This window comes from Oncorhynchus mykiss, chromosome 8 (assembly GCF_013265735.2).
Source record: "Oncorhynchus mykiss isolate Arlee chromosome 8, USDA_OmykA_1.1, whole genome shotgun sequence".
Taxonomy (NCBI): Eukaryota; Metazoa; Chordata; class Actinopteri; order Salmoniformes; family Salmonidae; genus Oncorhynchus; species Oncorhynchus mykiss.
Genome location: NC_048572.1, coordinates 84436270 through 84462772, shown reverse-complemented (window position 1 = coordinate 84462772; position 26503 = coordinate 84436270). Strand labels below are relative to the sequence as shown.

Genomic DNA, 26503 nt, shown 5'->3' with positions numbered 1-26503 from the left:
GACGTCATTATGGGGTATTGTGATGTCATTATGGGGTATTGTGGTGTCATTATGGGGTATTGTGATGTCATTATGGGGTATTGTGATGTCATTATGGGGTATTGTGACGTCATTATGGGGTATTGTGATGTCATTATGGGGTATTGTGTGTAGATTGATGAGACGAAAAAAACTACTGAATCATTTTTAGAATAAGGCTGTAACGTAACAAAATGTGGAAAAAGTCAAGGGATATGAATACTTTCAAATGCACTGTAGAACACTGATAGAACAGCACATCACTGAGAACGCCCAGGCTGCATATATAGAACAGCACATCGCTGAGAATGCCAAGGCTGCATATATAGAACAGCAAGTCACTGAGAACGCCAAGGCTGCATATATAGAACAGCAAGTCACTGAGAATGCCAAGGCTGCATATATAGAACAGCACATCACTGAGAACGCCCAGGCTACATATATAGAACAGCACATCGCTGAGAATGCCAAGGCTGCATATATAGAACAGCAAGTCACTGAGAACGCCAAGGCTGCATATATAGAACAGCAAGTCACTGAGAATGCCAAGGCTGCATATATAGAACAGCACATCACTGAGAACGCCCAGGCTACATATATAGAACAGCACATCGCTGAGAACGCCCGGGCTGCATATATAGAACAGCAAGTCACTGAGAACGCCAAGGCTGCATATATAGAACAGCAAGTCACTGAGAATGCCAAGGCTGCATATATAGAACAGCAAGTCACTGAGAACGCCCAGGCTGCATATATAGAACAGCACATCACTGAGAACGCCCAGGCTGCATATATAGAACAGCAAGTCACTGAGAACGCCAAGGCTGCATATATAGAACAGCAAGTCACTGAGAACGCCCAGGCTGCATATATAGAACAGCACATCACTGAGAACGCCCAGGCTGCATATATAGAACAGCACATCGCTGAGAATGCCAAGGCTGCATATATAGAACAGCAAGTCACTGAGAACGCCAAGGCTGCATATATAGAACAGCAAGTCACTGAGAACGCCCAGGCTGCATATATAGAACAGCAAGTCACTGAGAACGCCCAGGCTGCATATATAGAACAGCACATCACTGAGAACGCCCAGGCTGCATATATAGAACAGCACATCGCTGAGAATGCCAAGGCTGCATATATAGAACAGCAAGTCACTGAGAACGCCAAGGCTGCATATATAGAACAGCAAGTCACTGAGAACGCCCAGGCTGCATATATAGAACAGCACATCACTGAGAACGCCCAGGCTGCATATATAGAACAGCACATCACTGAGAACGCCAAGGCTGCATATATAGAACAGCAAGTCACTGAGAACGCCAAGGCTGCATATATAGAACAGCAAGTCACTGAGAACGCCCAGGCTGCATATATAGAACAGCACATTACTGAGAACGCCCAGGCTGCATATATAGAACAGCACATCGCTGAGAATGCCAAGGCTGCATATATAGAACAGCAAGTCACTGAGAACGCCAAGGCTGCATATATAGAACAGCAAGTCACTGAGAATGCCCAGGCTGCATATATAGAACAGCACATCACTGAGAACGCCCAGGCTGCATATATAGACTCATTGTTACCACTTATATTACATGGGACGTGCAAATTCACCAGCATCGTGCGCTCTCTCCTTCCTACTTATAAAGAACTTCAACTACAACCAGAGATCTGTATATAATGACAAGATGCTCATGTCTCCGCCCTAACGATGGGAGTCGTTGTCCCAAAGGGCAGGAAGGCAGGCGACAAGCTTAGGTCCACAATAAATCCATAGAAACGCATTGGTCTTCCTTTGCCTACTTCGCATTCTTCAGAGTCGGACAACCATTTGACTAATACATGGATGGAATCTAAGTTCACCCGGCTTGTATCAGTTGGCCAGGTTGTCACTTCATCAGATAACGAACGTGTAATGAATTTCCGAGAGGTAGTCTAGAAACATAGCATTATCTTTAAAAATCGGCAACAGATTTAATTTGGGCTCCCGAGTGGCGCAGCGGTCTAAGACACTCTATTCTCAGTGCTAAAGGTGTCACTTACAGACCCTGGTTTAATTCCAGGCTGTATCACAACCGGTTACGATCGGGAGTCCCATAGGGCGGCGCACAATTAACCCTGCGTCGTCCCGGTTTGGGTTTGCCTGGTGTAGGCCTTCATTGTAAATAAGAATTTGTTCTTAACTGACTTGCCGAGTTAAATAAAAGGGTAAAAAATAAACATAATAATCATTTGGACCGTACACATCAAAGATCATTTAGAATACGGTAGGTTATTTCCCAGTGGTAGGTAGTATGACATGGTTTACTTACTCCTTGATACATGGAAGGAAGGCCGGTCAAGGGAGGTGAACGCCCGTATAAGACAGTGGGCGAGGTATTTACTAAATGTTATTAATGATAACAAAACGCAGTGCTGAAAATAATGGCCACGGTCTAAGCAGACGTCAGGTAGCCTCATATCAGAGTGTGTTATCAGGATATACAAAGTGGATTGTGTCAACAGTACCTGAGCATACCAAAATAAATACAGGGTTAGGGTAATACCCAAGTCCTTCTCCTAGCAGTAAAAAATCTTCCAGACTGACTGTGGTTGTGAGGACTTTGGATGGGACGTTTCTGGGCCTGAAGACATGACACAGACAATGTTTTGTTTTATTGGGCAAGCAAAGAGATGGATCGTGCGAAAAGCACCTTGGTGCCTAGGCTTAGGTTATATGAATGTGGAAATGTAAAAAGCCAGCATTAGACTCACACATAGGGAATGAATGCTAACTTGAAAATCTCAAGCTTTCGTGCAAATCTCCCATTGACCTCAATGTATGATTTATGTAAAGGTGTGCGTTGAGCAAATTCATCTCAAGTTACACTTTGGACCATAGGCTACAGTGTAGACGGGTATTAGGAATCTCCAGTTTAAATCTGCATGTGTACAGATGTCCTAAAACCATGTCTTTATCCATCCAGTGAGAGACAGCTGTGTAACAAGGCCTTTATCAACATATAATAATGATAATAATAATAATAATGATAATAATAATGATAATAATAATGATAATAATAATAATAATAATAATAATGATAATAATAATAATAATAATGATAATAATAATGATAATAATAATAATAATAATGATAATAATAATAATAATAATGATAATAGTGATAATAATAATGATAATAATAGTGATAATAATAATGATAATAATAGTGATAATAATAATGATAATAATAATGATAATAATGATCAACTGCCTGTTACTGTGCTGTCTGATGAGGTCTCCAACGCACCATGTCTGTTACTGTGCTGTCTGAAGAGGTCACCTACACACCATGTCTGTTACTGTGCTGTCTGAAGAGGTCTCCAACACACTGTGCTGTCTGAAGAGGTCACCAACACACCATGTCTGTTACTGTGCTGTCTGATGAGGTGTCCAACACACCATGTCTGTTACTGTGCTGTCTGAAGAGGTCACCTACACACCATGCCTGTTACTGTGCTGTCTGAAGAGGTCACCTACACACCATGCCTGTTACTGTGCTGTCTGAAGAGGTCACCTACACACCATGTCTGTTACTGTGCTGTCTGAAGAGGTCTCCAACACACTGTGCTGTCTGAAGAGGTCTCCAACACACTGTGCTGTCTGAAGAGGTCACCTACACACCATGTCTGTTACTGTGCTGTCTGAAGAGGTCTCCAACACACTGTGCTGTCTGAAGAGGTCACCTACACACCATGCCTGTTACTGTGCTGTCTGAAGAGGTCACCTACACACCATGTCTGTTACTGTGCTGTCTGAAGAGGTCTCCAACACACTGTGCTGTCTGAAGAGGTCACCTACACACCATGTCTGTTACTGTGCTGTCTGAAGAGGTCTCCAACACACTGTGCTGTCTGAAGAGGTCACCTACACACCATGCCTGTTATTGTGCTGTCTGAAGAGGTCACCTACACACCATGTCTGTTACTGTGCTGTCTGAAGAGGTCTCCAACACACTGTGCTGTCTGAAGAGGTCACCTACACATCATGCCTGTTACTGTGCTGTCTGAAGAGGTCACCTACACACCATGCCTGTTACTGTGCTGTCTGAAGAGGTCACCTACACACCATGCCTGTTACTGTGCTGTATAAACGCTTGCCTTTCTCCATCCGTCTTGTGCCTGTGATGCCCCATTGTGACATCACACACACACACACACACGTCAGAAGGACTGGAGAGCAGAGCATGCTGGGAGCTAAGGCGATGGTCGCCCAATTGCAGCCCTATGCGGAAGCATAGCTGTCATTAGGGCCCCACGTCGCCAAATAAAAAGGGGCACATACACACCACACACACACACACCACACCACACACACAAAAATCCTATCCATCTGCCATAGCAGCAGGGTAGGGTAAGGGCCAGCGAAGCACTTTCCTGCCATTCCCTGTCATGCTTCCGCCCGCCCAGCTAGTGCTTACTATTACTCACACATAGGGAATGAATGCTAACTTGAAAATCTCAAGCTTTCGTGCAAATCTCCCATTGACCTCAATGTATGATTTATGTAAAGGTGTGCGTTGAGCAAATTCATCTCAAGTTACACTTTGGACCATAGGCTACAGTGTAGACGGGTATTAGGAATCTCCAGTTTAAATCTGCATGTGTACAGATGTCCTAAAACCATGTCTTTATCCATCCAGTGAGAGACAGCTGTGTAACAAGGCCTTTATCAACATATAATAATGATAATAATAATAATAATGATAATAATAATGATAATAATAATGATAATAATAATAATAATAATAATAATGATAATAATAATAATAATAATGATAATAATAATGATAATAATAATAATAATAATGATAATAATAATAATAATAATGATAATAGTGATAATAATAATGATAATAATAGTGATAATAATAATGATAATAATAGTGATAATAATAATGATAATAATAATGATAATAATGATCAACTGCCTGTTACTGTGCTGTCTGATGAGGTCTCCAACGCACCATGTCTGTTACTGTGCTGTCTGAAGAGGTCACCTACACACCATGTCTGTTACTGTGCTGTCTGAAGAGGTCTCCAACACACTGTGCTGTCTGAAGAGGTCACCAACACACCATGTCTGTTACTGTGCTGTCTGATGAGGTGTCCAACACACCATGTCTGTTACTGTGCTGTCTGAAGAGGTCACCTACACACCATGCCTGTTACTGTGCTGTCTGAAGAGGTCACCTACACACCATGCCTGTTACTGTGCTGTCTGAAGAGGTCACCTACACACCATGTCTGTTACTGTGCTGTCTGAAGAGGTCTCCAACACACTGTGCTGTCTGAAGAGGTCTCCAACACACTGTGCTGTCTGAAGAGGTCACCTACACACCATGTCTGTTACTGTGCTGTCTGAAGAGGTCTCCAACACACTGTGCTGTCTGAAGAGGTCACCTACACACCATGCCTGTTACTGTGCTGTCTGAAGAGGTCACCTACACACCATGCCTGTTACTGTGCTGTCTGAAGAGGTCACCTACACACCATGTCTGTTACTGTGCTGTCTGAAGAGGTCTCCAACACACTGTGCTGTCTGAAGAGGTCACCTACACACCATGTCTGTTACTGTGCTGTCTGAAGAGGTCTCCAACACACTGTGCTGTCTGAAGAGGTCACCTACACACCATGCCTGTTATTGTGCTGTCTGAAGAGGTCACCTACACACCATGTCTGTTACTGTGCTGTCTGAAGAGGTCTCCAACACACTGTGCTGTCTGAAGAGGTCACCTACACATCATGCCTGTTACTGTGCTGTCTGAAGAGGTCACCTACACACCATGCCTGTTACTGTGCTGTCTGAAGAGGTCACCTACACACCATGCCTGTTACTGTGCTGTATAAACGCTTGCCTTTCTCCATCCGTCTTGTGCCTGTGATGCCCCATTGTGACATCACACACACACACACACACGTCAGAAGGACTGGAGAGCAGAGCATGCTGGGAGCTAAGGCGATGGTCGCCCAATTGCAGCCCTATGCGGAAGCATAGCTGTCATTAGGGCCCCACGTCGCCAAATAAAAAGGGGCACATACACACCACACACACACACACCACACCACACACACAAAAATCCTATCCATCTGCCATAGCAGCAGGGTAGGGTAAGGGCCAGCGAAGCACTTTCCTGCCATTCCCTGTCATGCTTCCGCCCGCCCAGCTAGTGCTTACTAACACTACACACACACACACACACACACACACACACACACACACAGGAGCTGTGTATAAACAGCTCGGCCTGCCACACTGGTACCGTCACAGAAAAGCAGAAAAACACCCTGACCATATTCCCTTTCTTTTTCTCTTTCGTTCTTTTCATCCAGTGAGAAAGCAAGCTGGCCCGGCCGTTGCCATCTGACAACCTGTCAACCTTGTCCTTCAGATGATGCCCGGGTGAATACCGGACCTGACACATAAATGTTTCGGCACCTTGAAAGCAAAGCGTACTGCACTTTGCCACTGTCCTCTCGCCTGTTCTTGTGTAACAAGAGTTTGTTCCCAGGCCGGTAATGGCTTGGGAAGAGAGCCCCTGGAGGGAGAATGGATAAAAGAGGGAGAGAGCGAGGGGGGGGGGGGGGGGAGAGAGAGAGGGAAGGGGTGCAGCAAGAGAAGAGAGGGGGGGGGGGCAGTGGGGGAGGGAGAGAGAGAGGGAGGGGCAGCAAGAGAAGAGAAAGAGGGGGGCAGCGAGAGAAGAGAGAGCGAGAGGGGGGCAGCAAGAGAAGAGCGAGAGGGGGGGCAGCGAGAGAAGAGGAGGAGTGGGGGCAGCGAGAGAAGAGAAGGAGGGGGGGCAGCGAGAGAAGAGAAGGAGGGGGGGCAGCGAGAGAAGAGAAGGAGGGGGGGCAGCGAGAGAAGAGGAGGGGGGGGGGGGCAGCGAGAGAAGAGAAGGAGGGGGCGGCAGCGAGAGAAGAGAAGGAGGGGGGGCAGCGAGAGAAGAGAAGGAGGGGGGGCAGCGAGAAAAGAGGAGGGGGGGGGCAGCGAGAGAAGAGAAGGAGGGGGCGGCAGCGAGAGAAGAGAAGGAGGGGGGGCAGCGAGAGAAGAGGAGGGGGGGCAGCGAGAGAAGAGGAGGAGGGGGGGCAGCGAGAGAAGAGAAGGAGGGGGGGGGCAGCGAGAGAAGAGAAGGAGGGGGGGCAGCGAGGGAAGAGGAGGTGGGGGGCAGCGAGGGGGAGGGGGGGCAGCAAGAGAAGAGAAGGGGGGGCAGCGAAAGAAGAGAAAGAGGGGGGTCAGCGAGAGAAGAGAAGGAGGGGGGGCAGCGAGAAAAGAGAAAGAGGGGGGTCAGCGAGAGAAGGGAGAGTGAGGGGGGGCAGCGAGGGAAGTGAAAGAGGGGGAAGCGAGGGAGAGAGGGAGAGAAAACAGGGTTCATGTCTGTTCCACTCCCTGGGCCCTGGGTGAAAACAGGGTTCATGTCTGTTCCACTCCCTAGGCCCTGGGTGAAAACGGGGTTAATGTCTGTTCAACTCCCTGGGCCCTGGATGAAAACAGGGTTAAGGTCTGTTCCACTCCCTGGGCCCTGGGCGAAAACAGAGTTCATGTCTGTTCCACTCCCTGGGCCCTGGGTGAAAACAGGGTTCATGTCTGTTCCACTCCCTGGGCCCTGGGTGAAAACAGGGTTCATGTCTGTTCCACTCCCTGGGCCCTGGATGAAAACAGGGTTAAGGTCTGTTCCACTCCCTGGGCCCTGGGTGAAAACAGGGTTCATGTCTGTTCCTGAGTTAATTAAGCAAGTACATTATACTCAGGGTCATGTCTAAAAATGCCCAGTTGTCCATTATTTTATCTACCAGGGCTTGAAGAGATCTCAGTGACTTTAAAGAGAGGTCTTAATGAGGCATAGAGTGTTTAAAGAGTGTGTTGTAGTGTGGTAATGTTGTGTGGTAATGTTGTGTGGTCACGTGTTTGTAAATAGCACAACAGGGGCAGGTGAGTCTCTGTTGTGTAGTGACAGGGGTCGTGTTTTATATTGAAAGTAGACAGTGTTTTTCCCCCTGCTTCAATAGAGTGATCAGGAATGTGCAACTATAATTTTCATTCACAGAAAATACACGAGTGCAACAAATTAGGCAGAAAATAGCCTAATTTTCATGCATTATTTGTCCTTTCTGTTCTCGGAACATCTGCTCCTCCCCATCTTGTTTGAGCAGAGCCTGTTGCCCTAGCTACTCCAGACTCCACACAGACACAGAGTGTAGACATGCTGCTCCAGAGCCAGAGCTGTTCTTCCTTCAGACTCCAGACTCCACACAGACACACCGTGTTGACATGCTGCTCCAGGGCCAGTACTGTTCTTCCTTCAGACTCCAGACTCCACACAGACACACCGTGTTGACATGCTGCTCCAGAGCCAGAGCTGTTCTTCCTTCAGACTCCACACAGACACACACCGTGTTGACATGCTGCTCCAGGGCCAGTACTGTTCTTCCTTCAGACTCCAGACTACACACAGACACACCGTGTTGACATGCTGCTCCAGAGCCAGAGCTGTTCTTCCTTCAGACTCCACACAGACACAGGGTGTTGACATGCTGCTCCAGAGCCAGAGCTGTTCTTCCTTCAGACTCCAGACTCCACACAGACACACTGTGTTGACATGCTGCTCCAGAGCCAGAGCTGTTCTTCCTTCAGACTCCAGACTACACACAGACACACCGTGTTGACATGCTGCTCCAGAGCCAGAGCTGTTCTTCCTTCAGACTCCAGACTCCACACAGACACAGGGTGTTGACATGCTGCTCCAGAGCCAGAGCTGTTCTTCCTTCAGACTCCACACAGACACAGGGTGTTGACATGCTGCTCCAGAGCCAGAGCTGTTCTTCCTTCAGACTCCAGACTCCACACAGACACACCGTGTTGACATGCTGCTCCAGAGCCAGAGCTGTTCTTCCTTCAGACTCCAGACTACACACAGACACACCGTGTTGACATGCTGCTCCAGGGCCAGTACTGTTCTTCCTTCAGACTCCAGACTCCACACAGACACACCGTGTAGACATGCTGCTCCAGAGCCAGAGCTGTTCTTCCTTCAGACATGCATAGATAAAACATGTGTTTATGTGCACAATGTATTTCGTTCACATTTGCTTGTAAATGTCTAAACTCACCAAAAATAACATTCGGTAGCTTCTATATATGTATAACTTAATGAGCTGGATTGCCTGTCTTTGCAATTTGTTTATTTTCATTTGCACTTATTAGCATATTTAGCTAGCAGCCTCCATGGAAATTCGCTATTACTTGTGCTAATTTTGTCAATCTGTAACAGATGCCCAATGGGCTTTTTTTTTTTGTGTGAGTTTTTTTGGTGCCCCCTTGTGTACGAAGCCAGCAATACCGTAAATACCAGGATGAGAGAAGGATGATGTGAACATCTGAATACTACCAATCCTACCAGGGACCATAGTGCTCTGGTTAAAAACAGTGTGAGATGTAGGGAATAGGGTGTCATTGGGGACAGAACAATAGTTTAATAGCCTGATGAAAGAGTTTGTCTCAGTGTCTGTCAACCCTCTGGCTCCTTGTTTACCGCCAACCTCATGTCTGATCTATACAAAACACTAATATACTCTTCTGTAGTTTCTCAAAACAGTACTGGCTCTCTCCCTTTTTCACACTCCATTGATCTCTTGCTATCTCTCCCTTTTTTTTCAGTAGAAGAGAAATGTGTTTGAAAATGACATTTTAAAAAGTCTTCCTTGATAACAATGCCCTTTATCTGACCTTCAGGTAGCATCCTGCTCTGTGTGTGTTGATGACACTGAACACTAAGCGTCTGTCTGTCTGTCTGTCTGTCTGTCTGTCTGTCTGTCTGTCTGTCTGTCTGTCTGTCTGTCTGTCTGTCTGTCTGTCTGTGTGTCTGTCTGTCTGTCTGTCTGTCTGTCTGTCTGTGTGTGTGTGTGTGTGTGTGTGTGTGTGTGTGTGTGTGCTGACAGGGCAGAAACACAGGGCCATGGCAGTGAGTCTTAACACGTGTGTTAAAATGTTCTTGTTCGTTCCTTGTAATATACCGGGGGTTAGAGTGGGGGTTGCGGGGGTTAGAGGGTTAGAGTGGGGGTTGCGGATGTAAACAGACACACCCCAAAAAGACCAGGGTCTCTGAATGGATGTGTGGGTACCCAGATTCCCCCCCCCCCCCTCATCAGTTGCCCATCCCTGGTCTAGATGCTCTATAATACACAATAATTATATACGATTACATTATACCCGCCTGCGTAACAACCCCGCCTGTGTAACTATGAGGTAAATATAACATTTTAGTCCTACTTAAAAGGGGCAATCTGCAATAACAAACCAAACATAATCCATGACAGTATCCCTGGCAAATGCAGATTGCCCTTTTAATAGATTGCTGGATTTTTGGGACCAATCTCTATCAGGGAGTAGCAAACCCGGGCCCAAATCGAGGCCTAGATGTTCCTGACCTGTCCTCTGTTGTGCCAAAACGAAAACCAGACCTAGTCAATGAACCTTGACTTCAACCATCCATCCGCTGTCATCGTTGACTTAAAAAGGGGCGATTCAGCCACTTTTCAACCTCATATTCATTATCTCCAGCACCATACCATAATGTCTACATATGTGAAAACAACACGTTTCTATGATCCGTGGTTAAAAAGATGAAAAGTCCTTAAAAAAAAAAATGGAAATAGAAAAAGAATGCTTCTTTGTGACATCACAGGGTAGGATTAACAGCCAGAGGGAGGGGTATGTTCTCACCCCGCCCCCCCCCCCCCTTTTCATGATGTCATCGGGTAGAGAGATTCATGTAAATGAGGTTGAAAAGTGGTGGAATTTCACTTTAAAAGGGAAAATGCTCCACAAGGGAAGAAAAGGTTTAAAAATAGGCCCCCTTACATGCATCCCAAACGGTGCCCTATTCCCTATATAGTGTCACTAGTGGCCAAGGTGGCTTTGGTCTAAAGTAGGGCACTATATAGGGAGTAGGCTGGACCGTTTCGGGCTGTTTGTTTCCACGTCTGTTTCCACTTTCCTCCCAATCCAGAGATGCCCAGTAAAACATCAGTGTAAATGGTTTATAATGCCACCAGTGGACTCTGAAACAGGAGACCTGCTTTCAATCAGCAGTCAGATTACTGGTGTATTAGGCTAGCCCAGGACGTAAAGACAGGGAGCTACCTCACCTCTTTCCTACACAGCAACGTTGCTGACAGCTTGGACCAGGACAGGACTATAAACCTAGCTACTGTAGTCAGCATGGACCAGGACAGGACTATAAACCTAGCTACTGTAGTCAGCATGGAACAGGACTATAAACCTAGCTACTGTAGTCAGCATGGACCAGGACAGGACTGTAAACCTAGCTACTGTAGTCAGCATGGACCAGGACAGGACTATAAACCTAGCTACTGTAGTCAGCATGGAACAGGACTATAAACCTAGCTACTGTAGTCAGCATGGAACAGGACTATAAACCTAGCTACTGTAGTCAGCATGGAACAGGACTATAAACCTAGCTACTGTAGTCAGCATGGAACAGGACTATAAACCTAACTACTGTAGTCAGCTTGGACCAGGACAGGACTATAAACCTAGCTACTGTAGTCAGCATGGAACAGGACTATAAACCTAGCTACTGTAGTCAGCATGGACCAGGACAGGACTGTAAACCTAGCTACTGTAGTCAGCATGGACCAGGACAGGACTATAAACCTAGCTACTGTAGTCAGCATGGAACAGGACTATAAACCTAGCTACTGTAGTCAGCATGGAACAGGACTATAAACCTAGCTACTGTAGTCAGCATGGAACAGGACTATAAACCTAGCTACTGTAGTCAGCTTGGAACAGGACAGGACTATAAACCTAGCTACTGTAGTCAGCATGGAACAGGACTATAAACCTAGCTACTGTAGTCAGCATGGAACAGGACAGGACTATAAACCTAGCTACTGTAGTCAGCTTGGAACAGGACAGGACTATAAACCTAACTACTGTAGTCAGCTTGGAACAGGACTATAAACCTAGCTACTGTAGTCAGCTTGGAACAGGACTATAAACCTAGCTACTGTAGTCAGCTTGGAACAGGACTATAAACCTAGCTACTGTAGTCAGTATGGACCAGGACAGGACTATAAACCTAGCTACTGTAGTCAGCATGGAACAGGACTATAAACCTAGCTACTGTAGTCAGCATGGAACAGGACTATAAACCTAGCTACTGTAGTCAGCATGGACCAGGACAGGACTATAAACCTAGCTACTGTAGTCAGCATGGAACAGGACAGGACTATAAACCTAGCTACTGTAGTCAGCTTGGAACAGGACAGGACTATAAACCTAGCTACTGTAGTCAGCATGGAACAGGACTATAAACCTAACTACTGTAGTCAGCATGGAACAGGACTATAAACCTAGCTACTGTAGTCAGCATGGACCAGGACAGGACTATAAACCTAGCTACTGTAGTCAGCATGGACCAGGACTATAAACCTAGCTACTGTAGTCAGCATGGAACAGGACTATAAACCTAGCTACTGTAGTCAGCTTGGAACAGGACTATAAACCTAGCTACTGTAGTCAGCTTGGAACAGAACAGAACTATAAACCTAGCTACTGTAGTCAGCATGGAACAGGACAGGACTATAAACCTAGCTACTGTAGTCAGCTTGGAACAGGACAGGACTATAAACCTAGCTACTGTAGTCAGCATGGAACAGGACAGGACTATAAACCTAGCTACTGTAGTCAGCATGGAACAGGACAGGACTATAAACCTAGCTACTGTAGTCAGCATGGAACAGGACAGGACTATAAACCTAGCTACTGTAGTCAGCATGGAACAGGACAGGACTATAAACCTAGCTACTGTAGTCAGCTTGGAACAGGACAGGACTATAAACCTAGCTACTGTAGTCAGCATGGAACAGGACTATAAACCTAACTACTGTAGTCAGCTTGGAACAGGACTATAAACCTAGCTACTGTAGTCAGCTTGGAACAGGACAGGACTATAAACCTAACTACTGTAGTCAGCTTGGAACAGGACTATAAACCTAGCTACTGTAGTCAGCTTGGAACAGGACAGGACTATAAACCTAACTACTGTAGTCAGCTTGGAACAGGACAGGACTATAAACCTAGCTACTGTAGTCAGCATGGAACAGGACTATAAACCTAACTACTGTAGTCAGCTTGGAACAGGACTATAAACCTAGCTACTGTAGTCAGCTTGGAACAGGACAGGACTATAAACCTAACTACTGTAGTCAGCTTGGAACAGGACAGGACTATAAACCTAACTACTGTAGTCAGCTTGGAACAGGACAGGACTATAAACCTAACTACTGTAGTCAGCTTGGAACAGGACTATAAACCTAACTACTGTAGTCAGCTTGGAACAGGACAGGACTATAAACCTAACTACTGTAGTCAGCTTGGAACAGGACAGGACTATAAACCTAACTACTGTAGTCAGCTTGGAACAGGACAGGACTATAAACCTAACTACTGTAGTCAGCTTGGAACAGGACAGGACTATAAACCTAACTACTGTAGTCAGCTTGGAACAGGACTGTGTGATAAAAAAAGTAGCTCCTGTCATAGAATAAGGTATTAAAAGTAATTGAATAGGATGTCTGATGTAGGTTTGGGTCTACTGTTCAAGTTGTGATGCAGGACTGCCTGTGCAGGAGGGACAGCTTAACCATCCTGCTGAAAAGAAGCACTTACAAAAACATTTAGCAACATGTCTTTATTCTAATGCGTCTCATTGTGAAATCCAAACAGACGAAAAATAGACTCAAGGACAAACCTTGACCAGAAGCATCTCCTCAGCCAAAACCAACAGAGACAGAAATTCCTTTATTTCAAATCCAATACTGCAACTAAATAAGATGTTGAACTGTTAACTTGCAGAACCAACTTTCTGAATTCGCACTTTAACATATAGCCTCATTCGGACATTTTGATAAATTTCCTCTTATCCAGTCTACTTATCCAGTCTACTTATCCAGTCTACTTATCCAGTCTACTTATCCAGTCTACTTATCCAGCCTACTTATCCAGTCTACTTATCCAGTCTACTTATCCAGTCTACTTATCCAGTCTACTTATCCAGTCTACTTATCCAGTCTACTTATCCAGTCTACTTATCCAGTCTACTTATCCAGTCTACTTATCCAGTCTACTTATCCAGCATACTTATCCAGTCTACTTATCCAGTCTACTTATCCAGCCTACTTATCCAGTCTACTTATCCAGTCTACTTATCCAGTCTACTTATCCAGCATACTTATACTTATCCAGCATACTTATCCAGTCTGCTTATCCAGTCTACTTATCTAGTCTACTTATCCAGCATACTTATCCAGTCTACTTATCCAGTCTACTTATCCAGCATACTTATCCAGTCTACTTATCCAGTCTGCTTATCCAGTCTGCTTATCCAGTCTACTTATCTAGTCTACTTATCCAGCATACTTATCCAGTCTACTTATCCAGCATACTTATCCAGTCTACTTATCCAGTCTACTTATCCAGTCTACTTATCCAGCATACTTATCCAGTCTACTTATCCAGTCTACTTGCAAGTAAATAAATATAATTAGCTATTTTAATGTTATTTTTAAAATATGTGATTTTATCTGCATGTACTCTAGTCTGATTACTGCTAAATGAATTGCTTCATTGTGGACATTCAAGTTTTCTGAATTTGAATCTGAAGGTCTAACCCATAAGATTTGGGATGCCTGAAAGGCCTACCCCCCTCCCACCTTCTCCCCGGGACTTACCAGATCCAGCTCAGACCGAATCTTCTGGTTCTTACGGTCTGTTCGTTGGTTCCTCAGTGCCAACTCCATGCAGCCAGTCAGCCGTCTCTGAGAGAGAGAGTGTGTGTGTGTGTGTGTGTGTGTGTGTGTGTGTGTGTGTGTGTGTGTGTGTGTGTGTGTGTGTGTGTGTGTGTGTGTGTGTGTGTGAGAGCCGTCTCTTAATCCCCTGTACTATAAACTCTAGACGCCCCATCACACACGCGCGTGCGAACACCATCCCACTGCCACATGTATATATACACATATATACACACACACACACACACACACACACACACACACACACACACACACACACGCCATCTGTCCGCCACACACACAAACACACTCCACCACCGCAGACCAACACACTGCAGGCACAACCTCTCATTAGGCACAGCAGGGCTGAAATTACCCTGAAATTACAATGGAAACCATGAGTTTTTCCCATAGACAGGTTAGCGTCACAAAAACGATGCGCACCCTTCATGAGTCTTCCTCTTCCTCATATAGAAACCACGAGTCTTCCTCATATACAAACCATGATTCTTCCTCATATACAAACCATGAGAAAGCAGGAGTCAGCTAGGAGAGGGTTTGCTGAACGCCGGGTGGTTTTTCAGCAGCCGTGTGTGTGTGTGTGTGTGTGTGTGTGTGTGTGTGTGTGTGTGTGTGTGTGTGTGTTTTGTGGCTCTTTAACAGCGCCAATCAGCCTGCCTGCCTGGATACATTGTGCCAGGGAGGAAGCAGAGGCTTATACTCTGGCTTTGTGGTCACAGGCCCCTGCCCTGCCTAGCCCTGCCCTGCCTAGCCCTGCCTAGCCCTGCCCTGCCTAGCCCTGCCCTGCCTAGACCTGCCCTGCCTAGCCCAGCCTAAACCCTCCCCAAATACACCAAACCCTCACCAACACATTAAACTCCTCTTCATACATACGACCTACTAGGTTCTGGTACTGCACCTCCCCCTCACAGACAAGACATCACTCACCAACACAGCAGCCCAGTCACTTAAATGATTGACAGGCCTTGTTCCAGCCCTAGAGCCAGTCGATGACACCATAGGTGTTTTATTGACGATGGAATGTTCCCTCTCTCTACCCACTCGTTCAACGTTCCCTCTCTCTCTAGCCACTCGTTCAGCGTTCCCTCTCTCTCTACCCACTCGTTCAACGTTCCCTCTCTCTCTACCCACTCGTTCAACGTTCCCTCTCTCTCTCTACCCACTCGTTCAACGTTCCCTCTCTCTCTCTACCCACTCGTTCAACATTCCCTCTCTCTCTCTACCCACTCGTTCAACGTTCCCTCTCTCTCTCTTCCCACTCGTTCAACGTTCCCTCTCTCTCTACCCACTCGTTCAACGTTCCCTCTCTCTCTACCCACTCGTTCAACGTTCCCTCTCTCTCTCTTCCCACTCGTTCAACGTTCCCTCTCTCTACCCACTCGTTCAACGTTCCCTCTCTCTCTACCCACTCGTTCAACGTTCCCTCTCTCTCTCTACCCACTCGATCAACGTTCCCTCTCTCTACCCACTCGTTCAGCGTTCCCTCTCTCTCTACCCCCTCGATCAACGTTCCCTCTCTCTCTACCCACTCGTTCAACGTTCCCTCTCTCTCTCTACCCACTCGTTCAACGTTCCCTCTCTCTCTCTTCCCACTCGTTCAACGTTCCCTCTCTCTCTACCCACTCGTTCAACGTTCCCTGTCTCTCTACCCACTCGTTCAACGTTCCCTCTCTCTCTACCCACTCGTTCAACGTTCCCTCTCTCTCTACCCACTCGTTCAACGTTCCCTCTCTCTCTCTTCCCACTCGTTCAACGTTCCCTCTCTCTACCCACTCGTTCAACGTTCCCTCTCTCTCTCTACCCACTCGTTCAACGTTCCCTCTCTCTCTACCCACTCGATCAACGTTCCCTCTCTCTACCCACTCCTTCAGCGTTCCCTCTCTCTCTACCCCCTCGATCAACGTTCCCTCTCTCTCTACCCACTCGTTCAACTATCCCTCTCTCTCTACCCACTCGTTCAACGTTCCCTCTCTCTCTCTCTCTACCCACTCGTTCAACGTTCCCTCTCTCTCTCTACCCACTCGTTCAACATTCCCTCTCTCTCTCTACCCACTCGTTCAACGTTCCCTCTCTCTCTCTTCCCACTCGTTCAACGTTCCCTCTCTCTCTACCCACTCGTTCAACGTTCCCTCTCTCTCTACCCACTCGTTCAACGTTCCCTCTCTCTCTCTTCCCACTCGTTCAACGTTCCCTCTCTCTACCCACTCGTTCAACGTTCCCTCTCTCTCTACCCACTCGTTCAACGTTCCCTCTCTCTCTCTACCCACTCGATCAACGTTCCCTCTCTCTACCCACTCGTTCAGCGTTCCCTCTCTCTCTACCCCCTCGATCAACGTTCCCTCTCTCTCTACCCACTCGTTCAACGTTCCCTCTCTCTCTACCCACTCTATCAACGTTCCCTCTCTCTCTACCCACTCGATCAACGTTCCCTCTCTCTACCCACTCGTTCAGCGTTCCCTCTCTCTCTACCCACTCGTTCAACGTTCCCTCTCTCTCTCTACCCACTCGTTCAACGTTCCCTCTCTCTCTCTACCCACTCGATCAACGTTCCCTCTCTCTCTCTACCCACTCGTTCAACGTTCCCTCTCTCTCTCTCTACCCACTCGTTCAACGTTCCCTCTCTCTCTACCCACTCGTTCAACGTTCCCTCTCTCTACCCACTCGTTCAACGTTCCCTCTCTCTCTACCCACTCGTTCAACGTTCCCTCTCTCTGCCCACTCGTTCAACGTTCCCTCTCTCTACCCACTCGTTCAACGTTCCCTCTCTCTCTACCCACTCGTTCAACGTTCCCTCTCTCTCTACCCACTCGTTCAACGTTCCCTCTCTACCCACTCGTTCAACGTTCCCTCTCTCTGCCCACTCGTTCAACGTTCCCTCTCTCTACCCACTCGTTCAACGTTCCCTCTCTCTCTACCCACTCGTTCAACGTTCCCTCTCTCTCTACCCACTCGTTCAACGTTCCCTCTCTCTCTACCCACTCGTTCAACGTTCCCTCTCTACCCACTCGTTCAACGTTCCCTCTCTCTGCCCACTCGTTCAACGTTCCCTCTCTCTACCCACTCGTTCAACGTTCCCTCTCTCTCTACCCACTCGTTCAACGTTCCCTCTCTCTCTACACACTCGTTCAACGTTCCCTCTCTCTCTCTACCCACTCGTTCAACGTTCCCTCTCTCTGCCCACTCGTTCAACGTTCCCTCTCTCTCTCTACCCACTCGTTCAACGTTCCCTCTCTCTCTCTACCCACTCGTTCAACGTTCCCTCTCTCTCTACCCACTCGTTCAACGTTCCCTCTCTCTCTACACACTCGTTCAACGTTCCCTCTCTCTCTACCCACTCGTTCAACGTTCCCTCTCTCTGCCCACTCATTCAACGTTCCCTCTCTCTCTCTACCCACTCATTCAACGTTCCCTCTCTCTCTCTACCCACTCGTTCAGCGTTCCCTCTCTCTCTACCCACTCGTTCAGCGTTCCCTCTCTCTCTACCCACTCGTTCAGTGTTCCCTCTCTCTCTACCCACTCGTTCAGCGTTCCCTCTCTCTCTCTACCCACTCGTTCAGCGTTCCCTCTCTCTCTCTACCCACTCGTTCAGCGTTCCCTCTCTCTCTCTACCCACTCGTTCAGCGTTCCCTCTCTCTCTCTACCCACTCGTTCAGCGTTCCCTCTCTCTCTCTACACACTCGTTCAGCGTTCCTCCTCTGTATCCTTTCATTCCACTGTGACTAGTGACAGTAGCTGCTTGTTTTTTTTCTCCCAGGGAGACACTGACTGTAAACAATGACAAATACTTTTTTGTTTTTGTTTACAAATGTTCTACCCTGTAGTGAGAGAATAGTTTAAAATGGGTCTTAACACTGGGAGAGAAAGAAAATGGACATTCACATTTTTAAATGTTAGTCATTTAGCAGACGCTCTTATCCAGAGCCCCTTATTTATATTGTTGTCATACACCACACACAAAACAGCTATAAGCTACTTTGTTCTCTCTCAGTCAGAGAGAACTTAGCTGTGCTGCTAGCTAGACAGTACACACACAGAACGAGGCTATGCAGCAAGATGTGCCCCTTAATTCAATTTCACTAAACTTCTGATGCAATTCCAAGAAACCAACCAAGCCAGCCCTGCCCTCTCATTACCTTTGGCTCTCTACTGGGTCACTGCCTAGTAGGGCGGTCCCTGACTAAAAACAATCTTAGTCGACCGAGAGTCGTCTGTTCTTTCTACCAATCAACATTTTTTTTTTTACGTGTATTTTTTCATCCTGTTTGAATAAAATCAACTATATGTAGGCTACTGAGCTTGTCTGATGCTTTAAGCACTGCCAATAAAAATTAAGACACAAATTACCAAAGAGGGATCCAGAGATCAATATAGCCTAACCAGAAGAAATAAACCTGTTCCCCAGCAGACCCTCATTCTCCCACTGCTGCCGGCCTTCACAGATTCTACCATTATGCTCCTGAAATTACTGGGTAATAAGCTACACCAGCGGTCAGCAACCTTTTCCATTTGGCGTGCCAAGTTATCCTACCATTTCTACTGATCCGCGTGCCAAGTTATCCTACCATTTCTACTGATCCGCGTGTCAAGTTATCCTACCATTTCTGCTGATCCGCGTGCCAAGTTATCCTACCATTTCTACTGATCCGCATGCCAAGTTATCCTACCATTTCTACTGATCCGCATGCCAAGGTATCCTACCATTTCTACAGATCCGCGTGCCAAGGTATCCTACTTTTTCTACTGATCCGCGTGCCAAGGTATCCTACCATTTCTACTGATCCACGTGCCAAGTTATCTTTTTATATACACACTTTCATGGAACAGTTTAATTTCATTTATAATAAAGTCTTCAAATCTCAAAATCTATGTCAAAATTATATCTAAATGAAAATTATACAAATCTAAAAGTAACTTCTATTGCCAACATGTAAAAAATAAAAAAAATAGACTACATAAAGACCACAAATAAAAACATTGCAGTCCGCGGGTAGAAAAAATCCTGATAAAAAATAAATATCCTACTAATCACATTGGCTATGCATGGCATGTTTGCTAAGAACTTGAAACATTGTATCAACTATTAACTTGGTCTGGCCCAGAAGCTTCTGATAGAAAACTTGCAACATTGTATCAACTATTAACTTGGTCTGGCCCAGAAGCTTCTGATAGAAAACTTGCAACATTGTATCAACTATTAACTTGGTCTGGCCCAGAAGCTTCTGATTGAAAACTTGCAACATTGTATCAAATATTTTGGTGCCCTCAAAGTTTCCTGCACCTGGGAAGGACACAGCTGTAGACTATTTGAGCAAGGAATAAGAAGTAATCAGGTAAGCCTATTTTATGACGCTTCCACCGGATCTGACATTAAATTTTTTCCCCTTTTCATGCTGAGTGGTTATCGAAAGGGAGGGAGCTGGAAATATTTTTAAATATGCTACGTTGAAGAACTATTGTCATTGGGATGCAAAAACAGACTTTGTTTTCTTGCTGTTTAAGGCAACAGCAAAAAAAACATTTTTAAGAAGCTCCACAGTGATAGTTTCAGGTCCCCAAATGGGCACATTTATAGGCCTACATTTGCACGCAGGTCAAGTAGCCTAGGCCTATTTTCTATGTGTAATCAGGTGCGTGTCCTTACTGAAGATTGACAGGAGCGCGCCAAATGGAATGAAATAAACCAAAAAAAACTTTCTCACAAGTGTAGCCTAGGTTGTTTGCTCTGTAAACAACATGTCCACTCCAACAATGACAACACTAAGACTGTAATAATAATATATTCAACACATGAACATAAATTACCATAATCAAACAAACATTGTAGATGATAAATTATGGGAATTAACGGTAAATGTACTACTAGTGATACTGGTGTGTGATCGCCGTGGCCTCCGTAAATGGACCAGTCCACTCAGACCGGCAATGGGCCAGTCCACTCAGACCGGCAATGGACCAGTCCACTCAGACCGGCAATGGGCCAGTCCACTCAGACCGGCAATGGGCCAGTCCACTCAGACCGGCAATGGACCAGTCCACTCAGACCGGCAATGGACCAGTCCACTCAGACCGGCAATGGGCCAGTCCACTCAGACCGGCAATGGACCAGTCCACTCAGACCGGCAATGGGCCAGTCCACTCAGACCGGCAATGGGCCAGTCCACTCAAGACCGGCAATGGACCAGTCCACTCAGACAGGTGACCTCGTGTGCCATACTTTCTTTTTTTTAAAAATAATTATATGTCTGCCACTGCTCGACGTTTTAAAAAAGTCTCAGATGACCAACAGCCTATCAACCAAACAATGTCCCAGTGGACTAAATGGTGTCAACCCTTCTACCCATCGCTAAAAGCCATCATCTGTGACATACCTTACTATAAGGAGAGGAATTACAGTTCGTCTTCATAGTGTCAGTCAGGAAGAACACCCTCATATGTCTCGTATGTGTGGTCCCTTCTTAAAATAACTCATATGTCTCCACTGGGGGAAGGTGTGTGTGTGTGTGTGTGTGTGTGTGTGTGTGTGTGTGTGTGTGTGTGTGTGTGTGTGGCTTACATTTTGCACCAAGGGCTTAGCCAGCAGAACTAAGCAATATGAACAGTGAACACCCACAGACAAAATACTCATTGGTTTATTATTTATATTCATAGATTTTTATTTTTATTTAACCTTTATTTAACTGAAACAAGTCAGTTAAGAACAAATTCTTATTTACAATGACGGCCTACCAAAAGGCCTCCTGCGGGGACGGGGGCTGGGATTACATTTTTTATAAATAAAGGACAAAACATGCATCCCGACAAGAGAGACAACGCAACACTACATAAAGAGAGACCTAAAGACAACAACATAGCAAGGCAGCAACACATGACAACACAGCATGGTAGCAACACAACATGACAACAACATGGTAGAAGCACAAAACATGGTACACACATTATTGGGCACAGACAACAGCACAAAGGGCAAGAAGGTAGAGACAACAATACATCACACAAAGCAGCCACAACTGTCAGTGAGAGTGTCCATGATTGAGTCTTTGAATGAAGAGATTGAGATAAAACTGTCCAGTTTGAGTGTTTGTTGCAGCTCGTTCCAGTCGCTAGCTGCAGCGAACTGAAAAGAGGAGCGACCCAGGGATGTGTGTGCTTTGGGGACCTTTAACAGAATGTGACTTGCAGAACGGGTGTTGTATGTGGAGGATGAGGGCCGCAGTAAATATATCAGATAGGGATGGGGGGCCTAAGAGGATTTTATAAATAAGCATCAACCAGGTGGTCTTGCAATGGGTATACAGAGATGACCAGTTTACATAAGGGTATAGAGTGCAGTGATGTGTCCTATAAGGAGCATTGGTGGCAAATCTGATGGCCGAATGGTAAAGAACATCTAGCCGCTCGAGAGCACCCTTACCTGCCGATAACTTTTAAAAGCTTGCTAACAGCCAGAGCTGTGTAGTAGGTCTTCATGGGTCCACCCGAACCCAAATAAACCGAGACCCAACAGGGCCCTATGTAACTACAGCTGATAGACCCGAGTGGACCCGACCACGGCTCTGCATAGCCTATAACATATTTACTTTACGCCAATAAGGTACTTGTATTGACTTACAGAAGACATAGCCAACATACAATATAAAGAACAATTCATTAACCAGAAGAGCTCATTAACATAATGTTTAGTCACTCGGGTCCAATCGAGACGGGAACGGGTTCCCCATTTATTTTTTTTAATATATTTTTTTAATGATCGGGTCTTTTTCCGGTCGTGGTCCAAGAAGTCTACTGTGAAGGGTGGCATTTACAGTATCAGAAGGTTTATCCCCCTCCACTCTCAGATCATTATAACACTTCATTACATAATTATTACAACGTTGTCGTTCTACAGTACTCGCAGCAAATGCATAGACGTCGAAGTGGTTCAATGTTGTTTCTGCACTGGCTGTAAGACCTTGTCAAATATACTGAACAAAAATATTTTTAAAAAACAACATGCAACTTATTTCAAATATTTTACTGAGTTACAGTTCATATAAGGAAATCAGTCAATTGAAATAAATTAATTAGGCCCTAATCTATGGATTTCACATGACTGGGCAGGGGTGCAGCCATGGGCCCTCCTACTGGGGAGCCAGGCCCAGCCAATCAGAAATAGTTTTCCCCCACAAAAGGTCTTTATTACAGACAGAAATACTCCTTAGTGCCCCCCCCCCCCCTGCCCCCATCCACTCAGAGGATCCCACAGGCAATGTTCCCTCTAAACTGCAGGCATGCCCAGCCGCGCACCTCCTCCAGGAATGCCGCACAGACGCTGAACTTCACTGAGTTCGCCCCATTAGTTTGTACTATATAGATCCAACAATTTTTTTTCTGTGATCGAATCAGCATTATATTAGCTTCTTTTCAATGCAACAAAAAAAACTAAAACAAATCTAACTTTGCAAGATTGAGTCTGTGATTTCATTGTAGGCAGAGGCAGAACCCCGAGCGTAACGGAGTAGAATTCTATTGGCTCGGGTAGCCCACGAGCGGTCTTTTTTTAATCACTTGCGAGTGAAAGCGTTTTTCAGATCCGATCAGAGCGCAGCGTCTGGGCACATTTGATGATATTCTTTGCTAGTTAGCGAGTTATTAGCTCAGTTATAGATAAAGTATACGTCAGCAACGGGGAGCTACTGCTTCCTGCAAGACCACAAAACATATAGGCTACATTTCCAGCTGTCGTTGAAAAGCCACTCAGGTAAAAAGGTTACGTCGTAATTAAAGGGACAGTGTTGTATTTTGAGAAAAGGTTTGAAAATGCAAATAAACCAATAGAGGGGTAGTCTACATTGTCGAATTATCTGTATGGTAATAATAATGCATCATACAACACAATAAAATGTACAGTCACCTATTTGGCCAATGGTGTTACAGACCAAGTTTTTTTTATTTTTTATCATCAATTAATGTCAAGTCCTTCATAATGCAAAGAAAAAGTCTCATGCAATGTAGGCCTGCACTGAACACTACATATAGGCTACTGTAGGCTATATCATTGAAATCAAAAAGCTATTTCCACGTGAAAATGTTATGAGATTTGCTCCATTGGTTTTGTTGGTAGACCTACTATTCACTGCTCCAATAGCCACAATAGCCTATTGGCTACAGTTTAAAACTGTAAGGGTACACAGCTTCAGTGTTCACTGTAAAATATTTCTCACAACGTTCCAAGTTTCCACTCACAAAACCTAAAAACAACATTGGAGGCAGTTTACGGTAGAGAAATAAACATTAACAGCTCTGGTGGACATTCCTGCAGGCAGTGTGTCAACTGCACATTTAAAAAAAAGTGTCATTTTATTGTCCCCAACACAAAGTGCACCTGTGTAATGATCATGCCATTTAATCAGCTACTTGATATGCCACACCTGTCAACTGGATGGATTATCTTGGAAAATGAGAAATGCTCACTAACAGGGATATAAAACAAATTTGTGTACAAAATGTGAGTGAAATAAGCTTTTTGAGGATTTTTTTTTCAGCTCATGAAACATGGGACCAACACTTTATATGTTGCGTTTATATTTTTCTTCCGTGTAAATCTCTCACCTCTGCCTGCTCTCAGATGGTCAAGAAGCGAGTCATTATCAGTTTTATCATAGAAAATCTGTCGATGAGCAAATCCATGACCGGTTGGTTGAAAAGTCGCCAATACACATCGGTTGAACGAATTGTGAGGAGAGAAAAAAGTGCATCTTATTCTTGGACATAAATTGTATACGCTAAATTAGTAGCCTCCCTTTCTAACACAGCAACGGCATTGGTTGTATCTGCCGACTCACACTGCATGCAGGTGGAATTCTCGTTTATTCTCCCAAAATAATCTACTAGTCCTATAATCACCGAGGGGAGAGGCGGTGAGTAGTCTGAATCAGGCAACAACAAAATGTTCATGAATAGTCTTTACACCGCTTCGGAAAGCAGTTTCAAAACAGTAGCCATGGAGATATTATTAACAATTCAAAGTAATTCACTGTTACAGCATCCCAATGTCAACTACAGAGAGAATCAACAAGAAATTCGATTATGCCAACATGCGAAAATAATTTGACCCACAATAACATTTTGTACAGAATAGCTCCCGCCCATCCTTTTGCAGTATTCTGCATGACAATATTATATTACGGGGTATAACATATATATATATATATATGACTACAGATCTACAGGAAGTTGACAACACTGTTCATATACAACATTGAAGTATTATAGCATGTGCACTGAAGCGACACATTTCATTTATACATTCATTTCAAACTCGCATAGCAAGCTAAACCTTTGAGGAACGAACAGCAGCAGCACGCTGCCCGAGCCAATATTCCTGCAACCGCAACTCAAGCAGCAAACCCGTTCAAATCTACACCTCCAACCACGAATGCATGCAGAATGTGCACAACCGTGCAATTCGTTAAAGACAACTAGCTAACTAAGATAGAAAGCTAACTATCCTAGCTTTTTTTTTATTTTAAGTTTAAAAACCATTGCCCTTTCACAAATGCATCACAATATAATAGTATGCCTAGCTGAGTTTACTCAACTTCATATTACAGGGATCTAGCTAAAAACTAGAGCTAGAATATAGTTACCAAGCTAGTTATAGATGAAACCAGCAGCTAGACAGTGCCAGTGCACAGACTGCATGCGTGGCTAACTGGCTGGTTAGCGGTCTGTCTGGCAGACTGATTAACTAGCTAATTTAGCTAACCCGATTTGATTAGCTAGCTAACGTTAAGAGATTAAACAACCAGCTAAATTATCAATTGGTCACATGAAACTGCCCTTTTCTATACCTTGGCAAATGTATTCTCTTCCCAAATATGTAATTTATTCAATGCCATTCCAACTTATACTCAAAATGTTTCATCCAAGACTGCATAAGAATTGCGATGCAACCTTCTAAGGGGGAGGGGGGGGAAAGAGCAAAAAAGACAAATAAATATAACGGTGTAGATAACGTTACTCACTGTTTCTCTGCTCGCACAGAAACAACTTCGTTCGGTCACCCCCTTTCCGCAGCTGGTAAGGTAAAAATCCACTTTTCAAAACGTCGAGAAGCCAACCAACCTTCCAAGTAAATCAGAATTACAACGGAGCTAAGGAGTCCTCTTCTTTAGCTACTAAGAGTGCACCACGCGGTAGAATAATCCTGGGTTAACAAAAATGTCTTTAATATAATTCCTCGAATAAGGAGCAAATCTCTTCTAAAGATTTACGAATCCTCCTTCCTCTTGAAGAAGCAGTTCTGGCTAACTACTTGCATGTTCATAGTCTCGCCACCGTGGTACACTCCGTCGGTAAAGGAGTTATTTCTTCTTTCGTCCCCCTTCAGTCACGCTTCTGCCTCTCGGCTCGTTCACAGGTTGGAAACGAGGGTTTTCGGCAGCGCTCGGATTTGCTCGGCTCCCTACGGAAACATAAATAAGGTATTTTGGTCGATCACACACGTTGCTCTGATGTTGAATTTCCAAGCGATATTATATGATGGTGATTTTTATAATTAAAAAGTAATCATAACTATTGTTATTTCTTACATTATTAGCCCAGAACGTGTTTTTGTGTGTTACACAAGCAT

General features: G+C 45.2%; 1 protein-coding gene across 12 annotated transcripts in view; it reads right to left on the bottom strand.

The window, feature by feature from the left end:
• Window positions 1-26285, bottom strand: part of LOC110492646 (receptor-type tyrosine-protein phosphatase F) — a 495157-nt gene extending 468872 nt beyond the window's left edge. For 6 of the 12 annotated variants that reach the window (XM_036986572.1, XM_036986579.1, XM_036986575.1 and 3 more), the window contains exon 1: window positions 25896-26285. The gene's annotated coding sequence lies outside the window, so the exon portion shown is untranslated. The remainder of the gene's footprint in view (window positions 1-25895) is intronic. The other 6 variants (XM_036986580.1, XM_036986583.1, XM_036986581.1 and 3 more) reach the window with 1 other exon arrangement.
• Between the last annotated feature and the right edge of the window lie 218 nt (window positions 26286-26503).